The sequence below is a fragment of the Neopsephotus bourkii genome, unplaced genomic scaffold (genome assembly GCF_033783945.1).
Source record: "Neopsephotus bourkii isolate Nb327-2 ecotype Australia unplaced genomic scaffold, CSIRO-AGI_Nbou_v1 NB_272, whole genome shotgun sequence".
Lineage (NCBI taxonomy): Eukaryota > Metazoa > Chordata > Aves > Psittaciformes > Psittacidae > Neopsephotus > Neopsephotus bourkii.
Window position 1 is genome coordinate 5522610 of NW_026900781.1, and position 22418 is coordinate 5545027.

The 22418-nt window shown below is 38.0% G+C and overlaps 1 protein-coding gene across 5 annotated transcripts in view; it reads right to left on the reverse strand.

The window, feature by feature from the left end:
- The window catches only part of RNF182 (ring finger protein 182), a 28978-nt gene that overhangs the window by 3487 nt on the left and 3073 nt on the right, over positions 1–22418 (reverse strand). For 2 of the 5 annotated variants that reach the window (XM_061346430.1, XM_061346432.1), the window contains exons 2-4: positions 18855–18993; positions 8706–8882; positions 2847–2927 (exon numbers count right to left, since the gene is read on the reverse strand). The gene's annotated coding sequence lies outside the window, so the exon portion shown is untranslated. Of the gene's footprint in view, positions 1–2846; positions 2928–8705; positions 8883–14145; positions 14275–18854; positions 18994–22418 lie in introns of all 5 variants that reach the window. The other 3 variants (XM_061346431.1, XM_061346433.1, XM_061346434.1) reach the window with 3 other exon arrangements.

Consider the following 22418-nt stretch of genomic DNA (forward strand, 5'->3'; position numbering starts at 1 on the left):
TGAATATTTCTTTTTGTTTTCCAAAAAAAAAAGTCGACTTTCCAACCAATTTTGTTAAAACCTGGATCACTTCTGCCTGAGTCAGATTTCAAACTGAAAGCGTTTTCCTGATTATATCCCCTTTAAGTGGCCGAATTTAGCGTTAATACAAGGAGCAACAAGTTGCCGGCACTAGCAATATCTCAGCTGCTAGATTTGAACCATTAACTTCATTTCCAGAACACAATGATCCTCCTTGAGGTAGTTTCTGTCATGAGCTATTCTACAAATTATTTTCTAACTTTTTTTTAATGTACTGCACAAGAAAGAACTGACATCATCTTTCTCCTTCCACAAAGTGTCTTCAAAACATAGCTATCAGTAATAAAACATCACTGATTAATTTTCTTTAGCTAAGTTTAGATGTTTGATTTCTCTGTATGTGTTCTTGTGTGATTACTGCTTACTACTATTCTTCATTTATACATCTATTCCTTTGAAAATTAAAATTTAATCACTAATTTCTATTAATGGTATTCATACATTTTTCAGTTTCTCAGCTCTATGGTGGGTTTAGATGCTTCTTAGAGAATTTTGTATTTTTTCTTCTCAATACCCACATTCTGTCTTTTTTTCTCTGCTGAGAATTGATGCCTTTTGAGCTTTATTAATGCTGCTCTGCTATTATACACACCACATATACTAAAAAGTTCTCTGATCAGGGACTTGTGAAAAATACAAGAAAACTGAGGATTTTAAAGAATTTTTGCTTCAAATTACCCCTATTTCTTGAGAAAATTAGACATGTCTTGAGAAATACAGCCAGCTATTCCTTCAAACCACTTCTGCTCTATGGCAAAGAGACATGTGTGTCTGCGTGTCTCTCCAGGAGGGTATTTACTGGAAGCAGGCAGAATAAGGAATTAAAGTAGGGAATACGTTAACTGCTGCCCCTCTGAATCCTGGTCCCCCACCAAAAAGGTGGCAAAAGCTTCACATACTTCTGCTTGTTGTGTGTTTAAGGAAAAAACAGCTGCAATATTACACAGAAATTATTTACTATATTATACAGAAATGAGGGATTGTGTCTCTATGTTCATGTTTTGTTCTCCTCTTCTCTTTGAGCCACTTTTTTTATGATGATATGAGAATGTACATCCCTATTATATGTTCCAATACTCTATTAATGTTTGGGGTTTTTTTATTATTGGGAGACAATATGAATGTTTTTTTCTGACTTTGACATCCAAAGGACAGTCAAGTAAAAACTCCTGAGCGGAAATCCTATGATGAGTCTAACCTCTTTCACTTCCACGTACAAAACTGCTATTGACTTGAGATCAAAGTGAGGTCCCATGTCTATTTTGAGAGCACTGTGTTTATTTTTATGAATTCAGATATTGCCATGACTTTAAATTATTCATTATGTCCAGTTTTCCACTTGAGCTTATTTATTTTTAGAGATGCCTCACCTGCTTGTTTGATACCAACAGGCACAAGTGTAACTAGGGAACTTTCAGTCACGTATTAAGAAAATAATATTCACAAGGTGTTCAAAGACTGGAACATGTGCAGAGTGAAGCAGAAATTAAATCTCCAACCTTACAGATACTGAAAACATGAGTGGGTACAACCCTGACTACTCTGCCGTAGAATCTGGCCCTGCTTTGGGCAAAGGAGGCAAAGGAGACTAGACTCTTGCTGGAGATTCTTTCCAACCCAAATTATTCTATGATTCTATGTTCTGGTATCCTGAACTCACTTTATGTGCTCTGTTTCAGAAGCTTTGTTCCTTACTGAATAAGGAATCAGGCTGACAGTTGCTTTTGTAGCTAAATATCTCTCCTATATATTAATTCTACCATTTAATATATGAATTCTTTTTTTACAAGAAAGCCTAGATAGCTTCTGTTATTCTGTCTTCCACAGAAGACTATTCACTGGGATCAACACAATCCAATTGCAGAACTTTTCATTCCTGTCTCTATTATGTAGCACATAGCGGCCTTCAGAACAAAATATAAACTGTTAGACATGTACAATGATAAAAGCATACACTCCAGCTTATCCAAGAACAAGCAGATCTGTTATACTGACAAGCACTTGTCTTTTGTAAGGGTTCTGCCTAAGCACTGCAGGTGTGAATCGTTCCTATTCACATTATGTTCCTGCTGCTGCTGGAGCTCTGCCTCCCTCTCCCTTCCCTGTGCCACCTATGCTGTACCTGGCAGACTCCTCTCCCTGACCCTTTTAGTAGAATGGAGAAAAGTTGAAGGAGAAAGCAGAAGATCACCAGGAGTCCCCAGTGTTTCAGCTGACTGCTGGAGGGCAGTCCCAGTAGCAGGGGGAATATCCTCCCCTGAGAGCAAGAGGAGGTCATCGATCAGTCTTCTAAATCACTGCTGGGTTGCAGACTGCAGATTTGCAGGGTTTCATCTCAGGCATTGAAAGAAAGGTGGATGGGTTGTGCAACATGTTGTGACTCCCCTCTTTGCACTTATTTATCAAATACTGCATAGACAAGTGTTCTTACGAGAAGGACATAAGCAGTTAGTTGTAGATGAAGCTCTCAATATTGGAGCTTAGTCATGCTGACAGGGCAAAGTAGATGGGATATTTGTGCTTCTCCCTAATAATCATCCTCTCCCAGTTTATCAAACCAACATTTTATCATTCATCTCTCACACCTAAAATAAATACATGAGGTCAGTAATTAACTTCCATCCATGGAGCTACCCAACGTGATATTTTCAAATGTTTTTAAAGCTTCCTCTAAATGCAAGCCGAGTGTATTTGGGGAATGGGAGAAGAAGAAATGTATATGTATATATATATATATAGAGAGAGAGAAATACAGAGAAACTTACTTTCCAAGAAAAAGAACTTCTTGCAAACGTTCACTTGCAGGGAATGCAAGAAATGCCTGTTCTTCTCCACATGGGTAAAAACTGGTGGAAAGGAGGGAAACAGAATTAGTAGGGCAGGAATATAGCTGGAAGTCTTTTCAGTCTGTTTCTCTGAAAGAGAGGAATGCAGTCCAACTTCTCTAGTTTGGATAGAAATACCCATATGTTAAGATTTCTGTTTAGGAGTATATTGGGTAAATCCCATTTACTAAAATTATTTCTGTAAAATAATCCAGAGTTATCTTTACAGATCTGTTGTTGATTTTAAGCCTCTTTCAATATTATGCGCTAAACATTCTGAAGTGCGATCTCATCTAGCAACTACATATTCACAAATGTTAGCAATTCATTCAAAGAAACCCCAAAAGCAAAGCAGCTAACAAGACAAACTGTGCTTTGAAAGAAGAGTTTTAAAAACATCAAAATACTTTCCTTCACCAATCTTACAGATGCTCTTTGGTCATTTTTACTTTTCCAAACAACCTGCAGTCTCTTCTCCAGCACAGACCAGAAAGCATCCATCTCCTGTGGACCACTGCATTCACATTTGAGCAGCTTTGCTGCATTCTGACTCAGCAGGAAATGACCATCACACTAGATTTTTCCAGCTTATGCTAAGCACAATGCAAAAAAAACCCCAAAACTGCTTTACTAATGTGACATTTGAATAGACTACGATCAAAGTGCCAGCAGCTATCACATGTTCAACCTGTTTCATGCCACATTTCTGCTAACACTGGATGGGTTTTAACAATGGGCAATTCCCTGTCAACTCTATTCAATGTGGGACTTTGCACTAGAGTTACAGAATGTGACATACTGATCCATGTTTGGTTTACTGTCAGCTCTATAAACTGCTATGAAAAATGCCTCAATTCTTTTCACAAAAACATAGTTTTCCGTGGGACAGGTAATGAGGTTATTTCTTAAATGACTATGCACAAAAGAGAAACCCTGCAAATATACAGCAAATATACAGTAAATACTTGTGTATTATTGACTGCTTCTCAAAAGACTAAAATGAAATAGAAGTATTTCTATCAGAAGTTACTGTTATAATATTTAAACTCCTTGCCTGATCTCCCTTAATCCTCTGCAATATCAGAGAAAGACAAAATAGCTTTTCATATTCAAAGTGGAGTTCATCGGTCTCTGATCATGTCATGTAATAGCAGTGTGCTATCTTTTACAAATCAGCAGTTACTGTTGGTTTTTATTTCCCCTCACCAGTAAGTAAACAGAGATATTTTCATCAGACACAAGGTTCAGTTTATTCAGTATTGTGACACTGGCTCTTAGGGTACATTCTATATCCTTTGCATGTGCATATTCATACCACCAGATTCCATTTCCTCCTAACAGTACCATTTGCAACACTTTTTTGTTATTCCAATAACTCACATTAGGTGTCAGGTAGTACCAGAAAACGATATGAATAAAAGCAAATGCCTTCTTGAAACGTACTATCCGCAATTACTTTCTTTCTAGCTAAAGGCTGCTACAGTCTTGATATGAATCTTAAAACTGACTGATGTAGAAAAAATGTTTTCTTAGACTTGTAGACACAAGCAAAATCGCTTCCAATATTTCTTAAGAAGAATTTTCCCCTCATTTATAATTCATGAACTATTTATATAGCAATATGCTGAATGACTACTTAATGTGACATACAGTTGTAGGTTGCTTTGTAGCTGTTTTAAGAATAATAAAGGGCAAAGGGTCTGATCTCTTAAGAGCTGTCTTGATTTAAACAGACTATTAATTACACTAAATCGATAAGTAAAAAGTGGCTTGAAATTTTTATTTAAAATGATAACATATAATTTTGGAAATTAGCTAGTTACACAGAATTCATTCATTTTAAAATGATTTTTAATCGTTTCACAACCTGATTATGTGGGCTGTGTTCGCATTTTCTCTGATACTGTTTTCTCACTGCCAATGGCTTTTCCTTTATGACTCTGAAACCAAGAAATTATCTACTCCAGTGAGAATATATTTCACGATAGAACTCATGACCTTACTATTCTTTTAGCGAAAGGTTACACATTCTCCTTTTTGGTAGCATGGGTGGTTTATAGCAAGTTTCTCAAATACTTAGTTCTGCTTTTCTGCTTTAGTGCTTATGTCCTTTAGGAGCTCTTCTGAGAACTGAACAGAGTGTAAGACATGGATTCTAGAATACAGTTTGAAAAGATACAAAGCGATAAATAAATAAAAAGCTTCCCAGTGCTTCTTAATACAGGCATAAATGTTTAATCAATCATATGACCTACAGACATGTCTAGCATTTTTCTTTAAATTAGGCATTACTAAAAGCCAATATGAATTTCAGAATACACGAAGATAATACCATAGAAGTTTACTTCCATGTTTTGTTTACTACTGTGTGCTTGAATGTAAGCAATTAAAATAAGTCCAGAAATACAGGCAAATATTTTTTCTTTTTTAATAATAATAAAAAAAAGACTGTTGTAGTGGAAGTTATTAAGTAACATACACAAAATGTAAAATCCCCAAAATATGACAGATTCGTTTTTCTTTGGACATATTTTCTATGTTATATAATTTGGGAGGGACCAGGTGAAACAAAAAATACAGAAAAATAATCTTGATTACATCATTCAGTGAGAAATTTCTCTTCACGCAGGAGAATAATTCATTATAATAATTTCAAATTAACCTTCAAAATAAGATTAAAATAGAAAGTAAGTATTGCATTATACTTGTCCTAATGGAGCTGAAAATAATCCCAGAATAGACTTGAAATGAAGACGTACTTGCTTTTTCTGTTGTCATTAAAAGCAGTCTGCCTAATACTTAAGTATGTTTAACTTGGCTCATTCTGTTTCAGACATTTTTTGGGATATGAACAGGTATAAAGACTTTACAATATTTTCTATTTCATCTTAATAGGGTAGTGAACACAGGTGGAAGATTATACAGGACAGTACTCATACTGAAGTGTTCAGTACTAATGTTGCAGATAGACCCAATAGCTTGAAAAGAAAAGGAGGAGGTCTGAGAAAACAGTACTTTATCCTGGATATACTAACCTGTAATTTCAGTATTTAATTTAGTTCACCTAAAGCACATCTAAAAATAGTACTGCTAGGATCAAAATTATTTTTATTTTGCCACTATAGCAATAGTTGGCATAAATTCCCTCTTCACTCAACATTTTTGTATATGACTAGAATTACAATAATGTAACTGAGAAAAAAAGTTGCATAAAAATCTTAGATATATTGAAAAAATGAGTAAACAAAAAACCCCCAGCTGTTATGGAAAAAATATTAGTAGATCTTCTTGACATGTGGTAAAGCTGAATTGTATGTCTTCAATCGCATTCATGGAAACTGAGAGATCCCAACAGAGAAGTGTCAGTAAGGGGACATTAACTGTGACTGTAACTTCTTTTGCTCTCTTACAAAATACTTGCAGGAAAAAGTCCATTTGACCTGATTTATACATAAGGAAAATAATTTTAGAACTGTACCAAATTTGGTTTTAACTACATATTTTTTTATTTTCAAGCACTTGTTATTATCATCCTGCACCAGTCTTTTGTTTTTAGCTAACTTGGAAAATCGTTTTTCTTTGGCAATGAAAGGTCCCTCAAATAATAAGACAAAACCACTTCTCGTTAGGTTTATATACTAACTATAAGCAAACTACAATCTATAATCTTCATGGTCTTAAGAAAAATACAGAAGAAAATGATCTATTAGTTGCTCTTTTTTGAGTGTTTCTGCTGAAAATGAAGCAGCACCAGTTTAATTCCACAGGAAGCATCCGTCTAGCAGGGCTTCACAGTTGCAGGGCAGCTACAAGCAAACAAACTACACGTGCACTCCTGCACGTGCACCCCTTATTCTAGACACAGGCACATGAAATAAAACTGTATGTTTAAGAAGTGTATGAAAGTAGTTAAATTGTGTCAGATTATATGCACAGCTTTTATTTTATGCCATTAAGGAATACAGGAATCCTCTTAACCAAGAGCAGTATCAGACCAGATGTATCTTTTTTATCTACTATGAATGATCTGGGGCTGTCAGAGCTCCATGGAGTGCTAAGACCAGCCTCAGAATCGTTGGAGTGTTCTGCTCATGAGTTTTGCTCAGCTCAGATTAATGCTTATATAGGACTTAAACTTCAGGGGGACAGATATGAACTGCTCTGCTTTTAACACACTATTTAGCAGTGAAATGTGGCATATTTTTTTTTATGCGTTATGAACTGTCAGAGAAAGAGCTTAAGTACTACTGGATGGAGTATTTCAAGCAAAGGACAGAACCTTCATGGGCTGAGATGCTGTATACAGCAATATAGAGACTACATTCTGTAAGAAACCACACTGGTACGATTGCTCTCCCAAGAGCAATCCTCTCCAATGGTAGTCTCAATATCCCCCTGAGAGTTAAGTTTTGAAGTGCTAGCCCTCACCAGACCTCAGACTTTGAGTCAAATTTTCCTCAGTGGGCAGAAAAAAAATTGGCTCTACTTACTATGTATATGTCATCCCATCCTACAGCATTCCTAAAGTACACAGGAATCTGCTGCTGCTGAGCCAAAATATTATATCCTCTGGATATTTCTGAAGGCACAATGGTCACCAGAGGTTGCCCCGAGACTAGTGTTACTTCTGGGAACATAGTCAGACCTGGAGCACCCTTCAGATTGGATAAGAAGAGCAGGAAAAAGCAGTCATTTGTCCATAACATGTATCAAAATCCGGTTCAAAATGAAGTGTAACTCCTCACAAGTATTTCTGATGGAGATATTCTCCCACAACAGCAGCTAATCCAATCAAGTCTAAATCTGATCAATATGAACCTGCAAAAAATTGTAAAATCTGCACAGTTGGAAAATCTGTTTCAGCAAGAGTTGCATATTTCTATTTTGGGACAAGGACAACCTCGATTTTCCAAATTTCCCATCATCCAAAAGAGTTACTCTGGTGAAGTCTTACAAACTCAATGGAGGGTACGAGATTGTCTTTGCTTTGAGCAAAGCTACAGCATTTTGATGCCAATTGTAACCACAACAACTGAAGGGTTAAACTAAACCAAAATGTTTCAAGTGTGCCAGTTGAGGATATACAAAATACAAAAAAAAGAGAGGAAAGCATTGCTTCAGAAATTCTTGAAGTAATCAAGGCATATTCAGAAACACAACTTGTATATTAAACTAATTAGAAAGAAAGGAAAAAACAATCACCACAAAACAGAAAGAAAAAACATAAATGGAATTCTAAAGGATTAAAAAGCAATACATAGGTCCATAGAGAGTTATGACACTTGCCTATTTACCTGATTTAGTGCAAATTAGTAACTGAAACCAGGTATTGGTATTTTCTTAACTAGTAATAATGAATGCAGATTTCAGTTTAAGTGTTTTGCAACATACAATACAAGGCTAGAAAACCTAGAAAATATAACACCAGCAAGTTCTGAATTTCACTTAATGTAATATAAAAATCAACACAGCAGCTTTTCAGTAAGTATTCCAAAGGACAGCAGGTTTTCTACACAGTATCACAAATGAGCAGCTTGGATGAAGCTTATAGAAAAAAGCAGGAAACAAAAAACAATTTTTGCCTTCTACTAATACTTCTTGTTATATTTTATTTTATATATTATTACTAAGCTATATATTACTACTAATAACTTGTTAGCCTACTAGACCACAGTTTATAAAGTTACAAGTATTGCATTAATAATCAGTGCAAAAGGCAGCATTGCATCCACTGTGAATCTGCCTTTTTCACAATCTCTGCAAACACAGACCCACAATTCGCAGCAAGTTAAAATATACCTTTTTCCTTGGGCTTGGCTTCTTGACAGAAGGAGCTCTGAAACTGAATAAAATCCAGTTCTAGTGTCTCCTCTAGAGTCAAATGACTACAGTATTACTTGAGGACTTCTGAGCCATATTTATCCTTCTCTGCTTCTGGAAGACTCTCTCAGAAAGTGCACCCTAAGAAAAAGCACCCTGAAAGGCATTTCCCATTAACTGTGGTGAATATATTTTGCAACAGCGAGCACATCTAACTTCAAACTGCAGCGCAGTGTTGACAGTAGATGAGCCAGATCTGGTACTGGAAGCAACCTAGCTGTAATCGCATGTAGTTCTAGATGAGAACTAAGTTAATCTGGTTTGTAGAAGATTCAGCCAAAACTTATGTACCATTTCCCACTTCATCATCCTATGCTAATATGCTGAGGTTTGTCTTCAACCAGTGCCAATATATATTGCTTATCTGTAAGCTGTCACTGTGCTGGGTTAAGCTACAGAAGACTGCATTCTGAAATGTGATAGGAGATATCCTAGAAGACAGAAAAAGTTTTACCTTTCATTCTCAGAGTTTCCAAACTTAGATATGTCTCAGTTTGAAAAGGGTATCTCAGAGGATCAGTAACCGTTGAAAATGGAGACTTTCATCTCCACTTACGCAAAACTTTACACAAATGTTGCTGTTCACATCATGTCTGGCTGTGTTCCCCCATACAGGTGCCATCTCAGGTTTTGTCATGCCCATTAACATCTTGTGTGTTTGAAGCAAAAAGGCTTGCAGTAGAAAGCTTGAATAACTTTCATGCCTTTTCCCTGAGAGACTCCTGTTTCTGAATGGCCATCACAGAACACTGCTATATGGACAGATCATAAGACAAAGGTGGACTGAGGGAGAAACAGCTACACCAATAGTGAATTTTATGCTAAGCATATTCACCAGACCAAGTGACTGCTGCAAAAAGCCAGTCACACATCACACAGCTAAGGCCAGTTCTATATACCAGATCAAGTCAAATGAGCAAACTATAAGCACGGAATTCAAACAAAAGTTTCCAGATGGCAGATTAGTTGAATATACTAACAGTTATGGCTTTAAACAAACAAACAAATTCTAAATACACATCTAAGGTTCATTGTTGATGACAAAGCTGCTTTCTTGTAACAAATGCAATGCATGTATTCAGATAAATGAGAGCTATCTGTGTAGTCCTACTGGACTGAATAAGGGCATCTGAGAAAGGACTGCCGGAACATGCCTGCCCCATGGTGAAATTCTTTTGACCAAATGATTCAGAGTGAAATGTCTGACTTACTTCAGCCAGTCCTATTAATGAGTCACTATATTTCTACAGCAAAAAGTGATAGAATATCATGCCACCTATGCCTAAACCTTTAGCTTTCAATGATCCCACTCAAATGCACAAAATTAAAAGCTATGTACAGCATTTTCAGTGATGCAATTTATTATATAGTACAGCAATAAAAGTATTCTTTACTTTCAGGCCAGTGTGGTTAAAAGCCTTTTGATTAACAGAACAGCAACAGGGCATATTGATAATTCATTCAACAAAATACTGTAAGCTAGATCCTCTTGTGTAAATCAAGAGTGATTCAATCAAAAGAGATGCAACACTTGAAAATATAATGTGAGCAAATCACATCAGCTTTTGTTAAAAAAAAGGCCTCTGTTTGGAAAAAAAAAGCCTTCTTCCTGTTGCTTTCCATATGGTAGCCTGTAGTTCTAAAGATGTGTTAAGAAAAACTTAAGGGATTTGTTCATCAAATTTACTTACCGAGTTTAGCTTTGAAAATGACAGTAAATATTAATTCTTGGATGCAAACATTTTGTTAGGATACATGTGCAGGCTTTTCTCAGGCAAGATTCCTATTTATTGGGGTAACAGAAAGAACACTGATAGAATTAAGTACTAGAAGAATACTGTATGCTTTTCATAGAATCACAGAATGATTTGGGTTGGAAGGGACCTTAAAGATCATCTAGTTCTAACATCCCACCTTCCACAGGTTGCTCAGAGCCCCATCCAACCTGGCCTTGAACTTGCAAGGATGGGGCAGCCACAGTTTCTATGGGCAACCAATTCCAGTGCCTCAGCACCCTCACAGTAGAGAATTTCTTCCTAATATCTAATCTGAATCTCCTCTCTTCCAGTTTAAAGCCATTCCCCCCTTGTCGTGTCCCTACATGTCCTTGTAAAAAGTTCCTCTCCAGATTTCTTGTAGGCCCCTTTAAGTACTGGAAAGCTGCTATAGGTGTCCCCTGAGCTTTCTCTTCTCCAGGCTGAACAAGGCCAGCTCTCTCAGCCTGTCTCCACAGGAGAGGTGTGCCAGCCCTCTGATAATCTTTGTGATCCTCCTCTGAACTCACTTCAACAGGTCCACATCCTTCAAGTGCTGGGGGGCCTGAGCTGGATGCAGTAATGCAGGTGGCACTGCAGGTGGCGTCTCACAAGAGTGGACAGGAGGGGCAGGATCACCTCCCTTAACCTGCTGGGCATGCTCCTTTGGATGCAGCCCAGGATATGGCTGGCTTTTTTGGCTGCAAGTGCACACTGCCAGCTCATGTTGACCTTCTTGTCATAGAATCATAGAAGTACAGAAGAGTTAGGGATGGAAAGGACCTTAAAATCACCTAGTTCCAACCCCCCTGCCATGGTTGTCAACCAACACCTCTCAAGCCTGTCACTGTCTTTTTTGATAGCATCCCTTCCCTCAAGCATGTAAACTACACCACACAGCTTGATGTCGTCAGCAAACTTGCTGAGGATGCACCCGACCCCACTGACCATGTTACCAGCAAAGATGTTACGCAATGCCAGTCCCTATACCAACCCCTCACCGGTCTCCACTTGTCTTGGTTACTGTTTCATAGAACAAAATCCTTTGTGAATTTTCTACAGTTTGTTACTGGCCCATTTATTTAGCTCTTAACTGTGCAATCCCTGCTGAGGCAAAAGTCAGACTGAATTGACTAGGAGAATGGCACAAACAACCGTTTAATTTCTACTTGGCTCTGTTATTGAAAAAAAGCTGCGTTTTCTTAATTGTCACATTATTAAATCTTGGAAACAACTGTACTTTACAATATACGACTCCAACCAGGGAATATCATCAGTAAAAAACTATGATGGCATCTAGTAATTCATAAAAACTGCAGGATACTGTTCCATATCCAGAAAGATAGGCTTATTTTAATACACTGGGTTGTGCAGAAAGGAGCAGACAAGATCTCAAGGACAGTGTTTATGAATACATGAATTGTGGCAGCCCCACTGGCAGGATATCAAGTCTGAAGGACTTACTGATCGAACATTACGTGAATGAAGTATTTGATACACTCAGACAGACTTGGTATGTCTAAATGAGACATTACAGCCTCGGATGTGTCTCATATTCTCTGAGCATAGCAGGTGGAACCTCTGGCTTATTACACCAGTGGTTCTGAAAGAGCTTTAGATTCCCCTCACCATCAATAGCAATCCTTAACCATTTCACATAGTAAGATTTTAACTTAGCTACTCATAAAATGAAACCAGAGCGCTATGCATTACAATTGTCTTTAAAACCACAAGACATCTTGCAGTGACACCTTAATAACAACATCATTAAGCACTAGATCTAAATGGAACAAAAAAGGACCTCCAAAGTAAATGCCCACTATATTTTCTGAGAACTCCGCAGTGAATCTTGCTATTGGTTATACCTGTGCAAAGCCACTGAGTTCAGTTCCATTGACTTACTGGTGCTGCATGAATGTAACTGAGCACAGAATACAGTTTACAAGATTGCTACCTCAGAGTTTTGGGATCCTTACAGAACAGAGTTTTGAATCAGAGAAAAGAGAGAGCAGTGACTATGATGAATCTCAGAGAGGTTTATGTATGGAGTGGACAGAGAGAATATTTAGGAAAACCAGCTTCTGAACTGGCACTCTAGGGAACACAGCAGAAAGCACATACATGGGGAGAAGGTTTGAATGTAATAAAGCCAAGTTTGAGCTGATACACAATGTGAATTTGGACAGAGTTTCAAAGACTCAGAATTACATGATTTAGGAAGACAGGCAAGAAAGAGACAAGATGTTTAGATAAAGGGAAGGGAAGCAATAGAAATGCCAAGTCGGCTAGGAAAGAGTAGGTTACATATTACAAGTCACAGAATCAAAGTAACAGAGTATTAAGGCATAGGCAGAGGTGAAAGGTGAGGAAAATTTTGTGTTTTATACCAGAATAGATGATAGGAAAAATTGCTACTAATCTGAATATGAAAAGAAATGGAGAAATCAGACATGACTTCTGTTGCTCACCACATTGATGAGAATGAACATGGTAAACAGTAACAACTATAAAACAGGAGAGGATGTAGGTAGAAAATGTGGAATTCATTTTGATACTGGAAATACAAGTAAAATAGCTACAGTGAAATTTTAGAGAACCACCCATAAAAACCCCATAAACCCCCAAAACATCTAAACAATAACAAACAAAAACACAACAGGAAAGACTGGGGAGGGAAAAGAGGGATGCAGGGAAAAGATGCATTCACAACATCTACTTCCGAGTTGTCAGATCACAAACATGACAAATGACTTGGTCTTTTAACAGGAAATTCTGTTAAAGGCAAAGGCTGAACAAGGTGTGGATGATGGGGTTCATTAGTATTTTTGGGGAATCAGTATTTTCTCAGATAACAAGCAAACCAAGAAACACAACTCCTGGTCTGTGGTAGAGCTGACAGACATTCATGATTTAGAGTGACATGGTTTCGTTCTATATGTACAGCAATGTTTAGAGTACATAGGAATGAGATTATCTGTGGGTCCAGCCTCATACAATCAGCTCAGCACAGTGAAGAACATGACAAGATGAGGTCTGCAAACTGGGGAGCTCATTTTGGGCGCTGTATTTTTTTTTTTTAAGTGGACACAATGATCCTCATTGTTTGTGACTCATCTTGTCTCAGACAAGAACTGAGATGACAATTCAATCCCAGCTCTCTTGAATTTCAGAGGTTTACAGCCTTCTGATCAAAAGGATCCACTGAATGGAAGCTTTTCAAGTACAAGATTATTTAACAGATAGTCTAAATCACCTCTCTTGTGAATATGAAACTAACTTTTATGCTCTGAAAATGCTTGGGGGAGAGTGGGGGCTTGTGTGGTGGCTTGGTGTTTTGGTTTGTTCTTTTTTGTTTGGTTGGCTGGCTTTTTTGTTTTGTTTAGTTTGGTTGGTTGGTTGGTTTTGTTGGTTTTTGGTTTGGTTGGGTTGGTTGGTTTTGTTGGGTTTTGTTTTCCCTTGTATTTGGGTGACTAAAATCCATTTTTTTTAATATAACAAAACAAAAAAACCCTTTAATCCTTACCTGTGAGGATATGGGTAGTTGGACAAAATGCAGACAAAAATGTAAGATTTAAGTAAGGACCATAAAACTATATTTATCTTACCTCCTGTGCAGTGGAGATCATGGAACATAATCCACTAATTCCTGCATTCAAGTGGCAAAATCACAGAGTAATTTAGATTGGAAGGAACCTCTGGAGGTCATTTGCTTCAAACTTTATTTCCTGAAAAGTCTAGAAAACAATATTGCAACACTGAGTACCAACAGTTTAGTACAGCTCAATGAGCGAGAGTGCTGGTCTCACTCTAACCTCACAAGCACCACAGCATATGTAGGCAAATAGTCTGTCTAGCATTCATACTGGAGATACATTCCTTTCAATGACAGGATGGACAACGGATGCCGGCTATCCAGTCCTCACCCTACCTTCTAATTCCTTTTTAGGTTGGCAACCACATGCTGCTGCTAGATGTGACTTGCTGTTGTCTTTAGACACCAACAGCAAAAAATCTCATCTTGACCCACCTCTGTGAGTCATCAGGATTTACCAATTTGTCTCCTTAGGTGGGTTCCCTGAGAAGCAGTGGTGTAAATGTGTGCAGTTATCTTAATGACCTGCTAACCTCAGTGCCATCAACAGCCATTCTCCCATTCCAGCAATCCTTCTCCCATTGTTACTTTGGTGCTTCCAGACCAACACAATCCTATTCACACCAATCAAGGTTCTCACTGCTATTCTCAACAGAACTAGAGACAGGTCTGGAGTTATAGCTGCCCAGAGCCTCCTCCATTTTAGTTTTGGATATACTCAGTGATGATGGAAGGTCTACAACCCCTCTGGACAATATTTGATTTCTGATTTTCAAAAGCAGGTCTAACACACAGTGCATTTTCCAGAAAGGGTTACAGAGGAGGTAGTGTGTTGCCTCAAACATTATGCTTCCATGCTTCTAAATCCATTGCTATATATTAGTGAAAATACAGAAATACGTGATACTTCAGGATAAAAGCTGAAATTGTAGTTTTCACATTGAGAATGAGCACTGCTATCTCCTCATAAAAAAGACCACATCAGAAAGAATACTGCTGCTAGTGACTGTTGCTCAACTGGAATAAAACACCGCATTTCTGCAAATGCAGAAGAAAAGCCGCTCAATACATTTATTTTAATAACCTGGACAAAATAATGTTTTCATCTACAAGATAAAATATGTACAATAATGTTTAGCCAGATAATTTTATCTGACATTTCAAGAAAAATATTCAGTCGTAGCTGTGCTCTGCAGTCAGTACTCTAAAGCGATACTGATGGACGGAGAAAGCAACACACACATACCAACACAGACATTCCCTGCCTGTAAGCCCACTTTGGGCAGAGGACACAAGATGTCTCTATTTAAATGATGATTCGAGACTGAAGAAAAGAAAGATTTAACAGAATTATCAGGGAGTCACTTAAATAAAAGAGAAGCTTTGTTTAAACAATTCAAAGCTGCGACACAGTGCCATTATCACAATGCCTCATATTAATTATTATGTTTGCTCTTTCCGGCCTGTCACAATGATGAACAATAATGATGGCACAATGTGAGATATTCAGCATTTAGCTAATTCACTCAGTCTAGGCAGGGGATCAAAGATGTCTCTATACTCTTCTATTCATTAACAATGGCCCTTTCCAGTTCCAAATGTAACTAAGAGAAACCCTAAAGCTTTTGTGGCCTGTGCATATCTTGTCTGTCCTATCTGAGAACATTAATGGCAGCTGCAGGAATGCAATTGCCACATACAACCTCAGTCTTTCCAGGGCAGCTGGCACTGTGGGGAGGCAGAGCAGAGGTCTACAGCTTTAGTTCCCTTCCTCTCAGCGCCAGCAGACCAAAAACCATATTTGCTGTGGCAGTGACATTCTTTGCTTATGTGAATGAAAAATTCTGGGGATGGGGAGCTTCATGGACATCTGGAGCTGTACACAGGAAGTGAGCTTTGTCAGTGTCCTCACTGGAACCCATGGGTTTAATGACCACCAATTTTTGCCTGTTTCCTATCAACACAATCCCCTGTGGTTTTCCCATTGTAGCTTTGCTCATCAGTAAATGTATGATGCTTGCTGTTTGCTGACTGGCACACTGCATTTCTTTCTGCAGATGGCTGAATAACCATTCATATCTCTGACTAGAGTCTTTCTTTTGCTAGAGATATGCAACTGGATTTCTGGAGGGCAGCTGCTCAGTGTTTGTGTGCCAGTCTGAGTGGCCTAGTATGTCATGGCAGACGCATGATGTCATTTCTGGAGCGGGCTTCATAGGAATTGTGCCACTGCTCAATCCCATGAATGCTGATGAAATTGCTTTCCCAAGATTTGTTTCTTCTTTCAGAATATGATCTTGCAATATATGGCTTCAGTTTGATTTTTTTCTACAAGTCTCTCAGACTCTGCTGATTGTCTGAGTGTTCCACACTCAGTGTATTCTCTAGAAAATTTGATCTAAACATTGCAGTGTATTTTACACTACGCAAAGTTAGGGACTTTACAGGCATACTGCCAGGATAGGAATTCATTCTTATCCTCATGCCAGTCCAGAAATCCCACTCCTAATTCATGTTTCTTCCCCAAAGACCCATATCTTCTTTCCTACCACAGAAAAACAAAAGCAAACAAGAAGCCACACAAATCCCAGCAAACCATTCCAATCCAAACTGATGCCAAACAATATTAATCTCCTTTTCTGGAATTTTTTGACATACCCTACCTGCTGCACTTCTGTCTGTTTAGATCCTAAATTCTGCACAGCAAAGGCTGTATTGCATCTTTTTCATCAAAGATACTGCTAATGTTCAAATAACAAATAATGAATCTAATCCATCACCTATGTGCCTTACTATAACACACACATACACACTTGAATTTCAATTTTATGCATACAGAAACATCAAAGCAAATGCTGATTGAAGCTGCCCCTTGTCAATACTCCAAATATCCCAAGACAAATGCAGTTCTTCAAACCTGATCAAATAAGCTATGGCCCAGAAGTAATGGGGTGAATATTAACCTTACTTTCCAATACAGACAGTCATGTGCTGATCACTGTATTGTTTGTTGCTGTTTCCCAGGAGTTATTATTTGTCATAGCATGATTTCATCCTTCTTTTTGCTCTTCACAGGTGCTTTAGCTAATATTGCTAGTATGTGAGCAGCAAAACAAATCATCTAGGATAACACTTTGAAACACCTTTTAAAAAACTATCTGTGTTCCAGCATGGTTGGGTTTTCTGTACTCACACAGACAAGACCATAAGCAAAAAAAAGGTGTTAAAAACCTAAGCATAACAGCACAACACTGCTACTGAAAGAGGTGCAGAGTGAAGCAGTAAAAAGTAAGAGGCATCAAATATGCAGCAGGATTGTTTGTTACTATTTTACAGTCAGTGGATAGATACTTCTTTTTTTGACATGCATAGAATTATGTCCACAGCTGCTCTTTATTAATCATATTGTGTGAATTTGTTTCTTTTCCTTGAGCAACAAACAAAAGGTGACAGGGATGAACTTGCTTGTATAGTAATTTACATCAGTGTACGTAGGCAATTTCCATACATGCATCTGTGATGTCAACTTACACCCTTAGTTTACTTGGCAAATATAAATATACATGTGTGTATATTTGCATAATTTAAAATATGATAGCTCTCTTGAGAGGGTAGCAAATATAAATGTGTGCACGTGTGTGCATGCATGGACTAGAACTACAGCTGTTACCCTCTCCAGAGACCTACAGAATTTCAAATACACACAAAGTAGGAGCTATCTATATACATGACAAAGAGTGAGTCAAGCATCATATTGATGTTATTAGAACTGAAAACAAATGACAAGACTGGCACAACTAACATTTCTTTTTATGAATAATTTTACTGAAACAGAAAAATAGGTGGAAGACTTAATTTTTAACAGGGAACTAAGTTCAGAAGGCTGTTCAACTTATTCATAGCCGTATCTGAATCACAAAACTGCATCAAAAAGAACTCCAGCAAGTTTCTTTCTATATTTCACTGTGACATGCCTCCCTCTTCCCTGTCCCAAAGTCAATGAGAAGTCATATTTTAATAAGACTATGGCATCATGTCTTGCTGAAGCCTTACATTCACACTGATGAACACACGAAAAATTATCCTCAGTCCCTAAAAAACACATGAGAATGATGCAGATGTTAAATTAAATTCATAAAAAGAAGCTTCATAATGCAAATGTTGCCAGACCCACCAGCACAGCACACAGCTGTGGGACAGCCTATCTTGGGAGGTATAGCAGGAAAAGGTAGAGAGACATCATTTCACTCAATGTTTCTCCATTCTAGGGTTTTAAATGCTTTTTTAACTTGCCTGAAAGATGGCATAGACAGGCAAGACAGCCACCTAAGGGAGTTTGTTTCATTTATTCTTAAGAGACCTATTAATATTTACTAGAAATATACTTCATGTAGGATTTCTGTGGGATCCATAAGCATGCAGTATTATTACTTCATACTTAAATCACCTGCACACCAGTAATTTTCAGCCCTGCCTCACTCCAAGTCTTGTAAGAGCTGTTTTCTCTGTCTTCCCATCCAAGAAAGCATTCTTCTTCAGATCCCTACTTGAGCATGTACAAGTATGCACATGCTTAAGTTCAACTAAAAGTAGATATATGCATAAGTGTGATCCTATTGTCTTAAGAGATATCTATTCTAGGATATGATTTGGCAAAATACAACATGTAAAACAGAGATATGATGCTTGAGAAAACATTTTGGTGAGCTTCCAGGGACTTACCTACTAGCTGCCAGGCTGGCTTACAGTTCTGGGCTCAATCTATTCATCCATCTATCCATCCATCCATCCATGACCAAAGCGTCTGACTACTAACAAAACCAGATGATTCATCATTGGTATGTTCTCTGTTCAATTTGTCCTGTGGGAGACATGGTATTTTAAAGTATTAATATTTCAGGCTAACAGAAACTTATGGTATAAAAGACAAGTTCTATATTGTTCCTAGTTTTTAAAAGACAGAGAGGGACAGAAATGAATTTTTTCATTGTTAGATGATCTTTAAATGAGCAGGCATCCATGCCTGCCTTCTGAAGTGCAAAATACCACCTAATGGCCAGTGAGGAATAACATGAGCTATACTGCTAGAAGGTGCTCTCCCTTTTTGATAGATCTTCTGGTCTTTTTTGATAGATCTGACTAGTAAGATTGTATTTCATTTTCATTTACTTAACACGTGTTATTCAAGGTGTCAACCTTGAACTTAATAGCACAAACATCAAGGATTTGTCTCAGAGACCTATAGGGAGGATAAGACAACTCCAGGTCTGCCATGGAGATGGCATAGAAGAAAGGAGACGTACATTAGAATATTGAAAAATGCAGAGTGCTTCCACTTAAGAACCTTGATCCAGTGATACAAACAAAATGAAGAATTAACAAAAGGGAACCGCATTTCTCTTTAACAAGAAAGTACTTTCTAGTTGCATTATTGTTGCATCAGATTGCTATAGAGAAAGGTATGACTATTCACATAAACTGAGTATGTCACACTGTGAATGAAGCACGTAGTCATAAAATGTACACACAATAATGCTTGCCAAAAGTGATCGTCAAATAGGCATGTTTTAAAGGGGGAGCTGAGCACTAGGCTAATAAGAGTTTTTACTAGTGAACTTAAGGGAAATATAAAATAACCTCTGATAAATTATATGAATTGCACAAAAATATGGCAGAAAAGTAAATAATTAAGAGGACAGAATTATTTGGCAAAACAGGCTCACTGAAATAAAATGTACCTGAATACAACCTGATACACAGCCTGGAAATAACAAACCAGTCCTTGAGAATAGGGAACTGTCTAATGCGAAACAAATAATATGAAAGGATACAGAATAATGGAATATAATATTTTGGGTTTGAAGGGACCTTTAAAGGTCATCTAGTCCAACACCCCCTGCAACGAGCAGGGACATACAGAAATCACAGAGGACAAATCACTGCGTGTGAGATCTTAGCAACATGGACTTAGGAACATGGGATGGGTGAGGAGGGAAACATAGCTATATTTAGCTCCAGATACCAGTACCATTTATGTTTTGGTAAGAGTAAAACAAAGATATTTTGCACAGTTCTGATATTCACATTCTATAAAGGATCTTGAGAGATTGGACAGTTTCTCCAAAACCAGTGAGATTGTCACTAAAAAATTATTCAGGAGCTGAATAAAACTCCTTCAAGTGAAGGCTTTAATGAGCTCAATCTGTTTAGTTTATCAGAGAGTAAGAGGCAACTTGATTACGGGAATAAAGCATCAGGTACAAAAGCACTCTTTGATTTACTGGACGCAGTAAAATGCCTGTAATATACTGAAAGCAAAGCCAAGTACTACAGCATTACAAAACATCAGCTTTCCACTGAATATATGTATTACAATACAGTTTTAGTCATACAATCACACATAATTTTCTTCCACAGGAAGCTTCATTGAGTGTGCAGGATAGTTTGTGATTATAGTGAATGGTTTGGTTTATTCTCATTGTTTAATTTGTGACCCCACAACCCACTCATTATACCTAGCACCAAACACAGCACTGTTTCTTTCTTTGACTTTCATTTGGCTGGCACTTTAACAGCATATGACTGTAATTCAGTGAGCTGAAAAGGTACAGGAAAATAAAAGCCCTCATTACACACATGTTATACAACACTCCACCTGGACAAAGGGTGATTCAAACACTACACAAAATTTCTGCTTAAGGTGTTACTACAAAATTCTGGTTAAATAAACTGAATATTTTCAATAGTGGTAGAAGCCCTGGTAAGCCTTCTCAAGCTTTTTTGAGAGTTACTTGTAGGAATTGTTTAAACAGTGAAAGGCCAGTATCAGCTTGAGGTTTGTTTCCACCACAGAATCCTACCCAGGTCCCCCATCATGTATGAGGAGACAAATGACTTCTGCAGGTTCTTTGTAAACACCTGCAGGGCAGCTCCTCAGGGGCCAAGACATACTTTCACATAAAGCTATTCCACCGTAGAAGCTTCAAGGTCAGATGCTTTTTCAAGCAGACTCTGATCAGGTCACTGATTGTGAGTCACCAAGAGGAGAATATTTCCTTTCTGTTCACAGGAGCACATCTCCTGCCTGAGATTTACAGACTGGCTATCCATCTATCATCTGAAACTAGAGTTTTCCTTCTCGCCATGAACTGCCTGCCAAGATGAGCTCCCCTGCCTGGAACACCACCTGCCCTAAAACTATTATTGAAAGGTTGGGTTTCCTGACCAATATCTTTTGCCACAGATATTGACAATGAAGCCTTGAAGGCTTACAAAAGAAGCCTGCAGCCCCTAAATGGGCCATCCACTGGGAGCACACAGCCTAATATCTACAGATTTTCCTGTCTGGGTCTCCTCCACCAGCCTGTCCTAATCCCAGTCCCATCTCAACCTAACTCCTCATGCCAGTCTCAGGTAACTCTCACGGGCTGCAGATTAAACCCCACCTTGTTCCTCACTGAAGGCCCATAACCTTCAGGTTCTTTCAGGTTTCCATATGGCTGCTGTCAAACCGAGATTATCACACCCCTTTCTTTCTGCCATGCTGCCATTTCTCCCGATAACTCAGACAATTCCTAATTGAGGCAGGAAAGCAGAAAGAAAAGACAGGCCATCTCCAGCCATTCCCCAATTTCTGAACACTGCAGCACCATAATTAGTAATCTTTATAGATGCTACTTCCAAAGGCAATACATATCTACAAAATGCTTGTGAACCCCAGTCTTTCATAGAACAACTTTGTTACACATAGGCTAGATTTCCTGGAAATGGCCACAGCTATCAGGTAAAGCTTTAATGAATGTCAAGTCTCTGCTCAATACTTTGGAGATACTGGAGCATCTCAGGTTTTCACACCACCTGGACTATACTTAAAGTGCTATTGTGTAATTTAAGCTTTTACAGAATGTTTGTGTAGATCTTGTCTAGACAGGTAATAAAAGACTTCTGACTGGAGAGCTACCTCAGACTTCCACCCATTTGGAAATCTACTGAAGTTAAGCCTGCACATGAACATCCTCTCATTGCAAAATAACTTAGCTGTAAGCTACCATCAGCTCTGAAAAACTGGACTCATCTGTCAATAGCGAAAAAGATACAACAGGAAAAGGAAAGGTATGTTTACTTATGGCACTTATTATGACTAAAATGCTGCACTACATCATGTCTGCAGGAAAACCAAGCTGAATGAAACCACAGAAGATTGGGTTTAAACAATTGCAGAGCTGTAATAGGTTAAAAGCTGCATATCCTGTACTCCTTTATGTATCTTTGCATATGAATTTGAAA